General features: G+C 36.2%; 1 pseudogene across 1 annotated transcript; it reads left to right on the forward strand.

Moving 5' to 3' along the window:
* Positions 1-1,022: 1,022 nt before the first annotated feature.
* On the forward strand, positions 1,023-2,588 carry LOC308501911 (E3 ubiquitin-protein ligase XIAP-like; annotated as a pseudogene). Its single transcript has one exon. The product of its transcript is annotated as an E3 ubiquitin-protein ligase XIAP-like (transcript).
* Positions 2,589-5,720: the final 3,132 nt, after the last annotated feature.

Here is a 5,720-nt window from a genome sequence, read left to right on the forward strand (position 1 = left end):
ATAGCTTCTCCTATAAATTCACCAGTAAATTTCTCCTATAAAGGCTTCTCCTTTCCATTTTGCATAAAATTTATTTTGCCACTCTGGTTTTGGTGGGTAATAGACTCAGTAGCAGAAACCAAGGGATTTTGCCTTATCTCTTGGTCTGGGTAGTTATCTGCTGATTGCGATATCCCTTTGGACTGGTGATTTTCAATGGGGTGAAGTTATTACTAATATATGCTGTATATAAGCCATATAAAGTTGATGTCCATCACTTTCTGAATACCTACTCAAAGGTCTTTCCTCCTGGGTGTTACTTAGATTCTTAAATATCTCCTCCCACAGCCCTCCTCATGGTTTGCTTCCACAGTTCCCATTGCTCAATGCTGCATTCTCTCCCACGGAACAACAATCTTTGATTTAGGATAACAGGATTCTGGCCCAACGTCATGTTCTTCTCAAGTTTCTCTTGATCTTAGCAGTCTGTCTATCCAGTTTAGCTCCTACAACTTCTCAAGTGGAAAAGCTGAACATTGGTCTTAGGTCAGGAGATGGGGAGGAAGTGGTGGGTGCTTCAACTCCATTCAAGGTATCTAAAGTCAAACAAACACATCTCACCATCAATCTTAAATACTCAGCATGTATAGGTGTGACTTCAATATTCATTTCAAGTTGAGCTGAACCAGGCCCAGTTCTGTGTAGGCTCACATCCAGTTCAAGGTGAAGGTTATACTTTCATATCCTTTTTGTCCCAAATCTCAGCTCTACGTCTCTTGATACCAATTGTTCAAATGCCTTGAAGCATTTCTTCAAGAAGACCTCCACAGGAAAAATTATAAAATTTTATTAAGAGATATAAAACACCCCTTGGGCCCCGCGTTGCAGGGGAAGTTCGCCCCCGCCTGGCACAGGTGCCCGCCAGGGCTCCAGGTCCAGGTTCCTGGGACTGACGATGGAGGGCGTGGGTGGGTGGGTGCCTACTTGAACCCCGTAACCCCTAAGGTAAAGAAAGAAGTCATTGGGGGCCGTATCAGGTGGACAAAGCCTATTTTCAAGAGAAGATGACTTTTAACAGTTTTGAAGGATCTAAAACTTGTGTAGCTGCAGACATCGATAAGGATGAAGAATTGTAGAAGAGTGTAATAGATTAAAAACTTTTGCTAATTTTCCAAGTAGTAGTCCTGTTTCAGCATTAACACTCGCACGAGCTGGTTTTCTATATACTGGTGAAGGGAGACACCCTGCAGTGCTTTAGTTGTCACGCAGCAGCAGATAGACGGCAATATGGAGACTCAGCAGTTGGAAGACACAGGAAAGTATCCCCAAATTGCAGATTTATCAATGGCTTTTATTCTGAAAACACTGCTGCGCAACCTATAAATCCTGGTGTCCAAAATGGTCAGTACAGAGTTGGAAATGATCTGGGAAACAGAAATCATTTTGTTTTAGACAGGCCATCTGAGACTCATGCAGACTATCTTTTGAGAACTGGACAGTTTGTAGATATGTCAGACACAATACACCCAAGGAACCCTGCCATGTGTAGTGATGAAGCTAGATTAAAGTCATTTCAGAACTGGCCAGAATATGCCCACTTAACCCCAAGAGAGTTAGTTAGTGCTGGGCTCTACTACACACGTATTGATGATCAAGTGCAGAGCTTTTGTTGTGGTAGAAAACTGAAAAATTGGGAACCTAATGATCATGTGTGGTCAGAACACAGGTGACACTTTCCTAATTGCTTCTTTGTTTTGGGCCAGAATATTAATATTTGAAGTGAATCTGATGTCATGAGCTCTGGAAGGAATTTCCCAAATTCAACAAGAATCCTCCAAGAAATTCAGCCATGGCAGATTATGAAGCACGGATCATTATTTTTGGGACGTGGACATACTCAGTTAACAAGGAGCAGCTAGCAAGAGCTGGATTTTATGCTTTAAGTGAAGGTGATAAAGTGTTTTCACTGTGGAGGATGGCTAACTGATTGGAAGCCCAGTGAAGACCCTTGGGAACAACATGCTAAGTGGTATCCAGGGTGTAAGTATCTGTTAGAAGAGAAGGGACAGGAGTATGTAAACAATATTCATTTTACCGATTCACTTGAGGAGTCTATGAAAAGAACTCCTGAAAAACCATGACTAACTAAAATAATTGATGATAACATCTTAGAAAATCCTATGGTACATGAAGCTGTACCAATGGAGTTCAGATTCAGGGACATTAAGAAAATAATGATGGAAAGAATTGAGAAATCTGGGAGCAACTATAAATCAGTAGAGGTTCTGGTAGCAGATCTAGTGAATGCTCAGAAAGACAATACACAAGATGAATCAAGTCAGACTTCATTGCAGAAAGAGATGAGTACTGAAGAGCAACTAAGGCTCCTGCAAGAGGAGAAGCTTTGCAAAATCTGCTTGGATAGAAATATTGCTGTCGTGTTTATTCCTTGTGGACATCTGGTCACTTGTAAACAATGTGCTGAAGCAGTTGATAAATGTCCCATGTGCTACATAGTCATTACTTTCAAGCAAAAATTTTCATGTCTTAATCTAACTCTACAGTGGGCATGTTATGTTATTATAAACCTGATTGAATGTGTGATGTAAACCATCTTTAAGTAATCAGCATTGAATTCCATTAGTGTCTGCTACCAAATAGAAAAAAAATGTAAACTGCGGTGTTATAGTTGGCAATCTAAAATTTGAATTTCTGGATTTCTCAGGATATTAGCTGTATTATCTATCCTTTTTTTTTTTTTTTTACTGTTATTTAGTTGAAACCCTAGACTAAGAAGTATCATACTGTAATTGATCACATTGTGTATTTGTAGTACACTGACTTAGCTTTTAAGTGTAAGTGAATTAATCAACGGAATTTTTCATTCTTTTCAGATAGGCTTAACAAAAGGAGCATTCTGTATAAACGTGGAGATTAATTTCCTCAATCACATAACTTGTGTGAAAAAGGAATGAACAGTTCCACACTGGTGGCAAGATAGAGATTATTTTCAGATATTTGTATTTTCGGATTCTGTTCATTTTCTTTTAAAATTATCCACACATACTTGTGTGGATAATTTTTTAAAAAATGACTTTACCATTATTAAAAGGGTATTTAACAATAGAATCTCATCTAGCCTACATGTACTGACATGGAAAGATGTCAAAGATATATTAAGTATAAAATGCAAGTGGTAAAACACTGTGTATTGAATGAGCCAAATGAGCCAAATGAAGATGTATGTTTTGTACATGTATAGAACAAAAGATTTGGAAAGATACTCACCAAACTGTTAAATGTGGTTTCTCTTGAGGGGGGTGGAGGGCGGCTTTCACATTCTTCTTTTTTCATTTTGTTCTGTTGAATTTTTTGTAAGTATGTGTTACTTTTGTAATCATAATTTTTAGAAAGTATTTTACTAATTTAAAGGCTTAGGCATGTTCAAATGCTGCAAAACTACTTATTGCTCAGCTTTAATTTTTCTAATCCAAGAAGGCAGGACAGTTAACCTTTTTTGGTGCCAATGTGAAATTTAAATGTCTTTATGCTTGTCCTGCTTTGTGGATGAAAAGTATTTCTGAGTGGTAGTTTTTTGACAGGTAGACCATTTCTTCTCTTGTTTCAAAATAAATATTCCTGATTTTGTAAAACGAAATACAAAATATGACTCTGATTTTCCAATTAATTAGTAAGGATTCATCCTTCATCCTTGCTAGTTTAAGCCAGCCTAAGTCACTTTACTAAAAGATCTTTGTTAACCCAGTATTTTAAACATCTGTCAGCTTAGGTAGGTAAAAGTAGAAGCATATTTGTACACTGCTTGTAGTTATAGTGAAAGCTTTCTATGTTGAGATTCTCGTATCATCTTGTATTGTAAAGTTTCATGTGAATTTTTACCTGTAGGATGATTAAGATGTATATAGGACAAAATGTCCAGTCTGTCCTCTCTCTAACTTCTTTTGTTTTCTTGACTAGTAGTAGTAGTAGATACCTCTGAAATAAATGTCCTCTCAAGATCCTTAAAGACATCTTGGAAATTATAAAATATTGACAAGGAAAGAATAGTTGTTTAAATATTAAAGATAAAAATAAAACTTGAATAAGAATTAATACAGATAAAAAATGGAAGTTTAAAAATGCCTCACAGAACACCCATGCTTTACATTACAAGATTCTCACAATGACCTGTTGTAGAGGTGAGTGAAACATTTTACTTCAAAGTTTGAGAGTGAAACTTAAAAATTCTAATTATCGTTGTATTTTCTAATTGAAAGAGTATTGTCATGTTCTCCTAACCTCTGTTGATTACTATTTAAATGATACCCATTTAAAGCATTGCAAATTTAAATGACAATTTTTAAAATTTAATAAAAAAAGAGATATAAAACAACACAAATAAATGGAGAGACATGTCATGTTTATGGGAAGGAGGAGAATATCACAAAGTTGTCAATTTCCCCAACTTGAATTATAGATTCAAAGCAATAGAATCAAAATCATGGCACTTGCTAAGCCGATTTCACAAATTTGTATGGAAGGGTAAAGGGCTCAAAATAGACAAGATATTTCTGACCTACCAGATATCAGAACTTAATGTGAAGTTACGATTAAGACAGTGATACAACAGTATGGGGATAGATAGAGGGTAGATATTTACATAGTATCAAAGTACAGCAGGTCCTCCACTGATGTCATTTAGTTATACCATTGATGAGATGCCCTAGGAACTTCACTCTTGTTTATATCAGTTAGTCTATTGTAAAATTTGTTTTGTTATACGTTGTTTTGTTTAACATTGCAGAACCTATCAACAACATTCAGTGAGGACTTATGGTACCCCAAATGCTTATTCATTAGGTATGAATAAGTTCACAACACTTATGTAACATTATAGTAGAGAAATTTGGCAGACACCAAATTAACCAGTTAATAAAAGTTAACTTCGCACAATGGACATCATCGGATTCCATATAGAATGCACTGAGAAGGACACAGAATCACTTCTGCGGTATTCTGGCCAAAAATGCACAACCTAACGATTGTTATGAGGAAACCCCAGACAAATCCCAAATGAGGGAAATTCTACAAAGTAACTGATACATACTTTTCAAAAGTGTCAAGGTCATGAAAGACAAAAGACCGAGGAATTGTTCTAGATTGAAGATTAAAGAGATACGACAGCTTCGTGCACTTTGTGATTTTGACTACATCCCGGACCGGGAAAGACACTGTTGGGACAATTGGCAAAAACTGAACGGAGTGTGTGGATTTGATGGTAGCATTATATCAGTGCTATCCTCTTGAGTTTGATGGTTTTATTTGGCTAGCAGGGGTTTATCTTTGTTCTTAGGAAATACACACTCAAGTATTGATGAATAATGGGGAGTCATGTTTGAAACTTATTCTCTGAAATGGTTCAAAGAAAAAATCACACACACGCAGGAAGAGAGAAAGAAAAATAAAAAGAGAAGAGAATGAGAATGAGGGAAATGTGATAAAATGTTAATAGCTATAGAGTGGTTAAAAGATATATACTATAGAAATTCTTTGTGTTTTTATCTCAACATTTCTGCAAGTTTAAATTATTTTAAAGAGTTAAAAGAGTGCATTGGGAATTCCCCCATATAACAAGGAAAGCGTAAGTGATACAACATAAGAATGAGAGAAAAACATGAACAAACATTTCACACAACAGGACATACATGTAGCCAATAAAGCCACGATGACATATTTGACAT

The sequence above is a fragment of the Rhinolophus hipposideros genome, assembly GCF_964194185.1.
Source record: "Rhinolophus hipposideros genome assembly, chromosome: 9".
Classification (NCBI taxonomy): Eukaryota; Metazoa; Chordata; class Mammalia; order Chiroptera; family Rhinolophidae; genus Rhinolophus; species Rhinolophus hipposideros.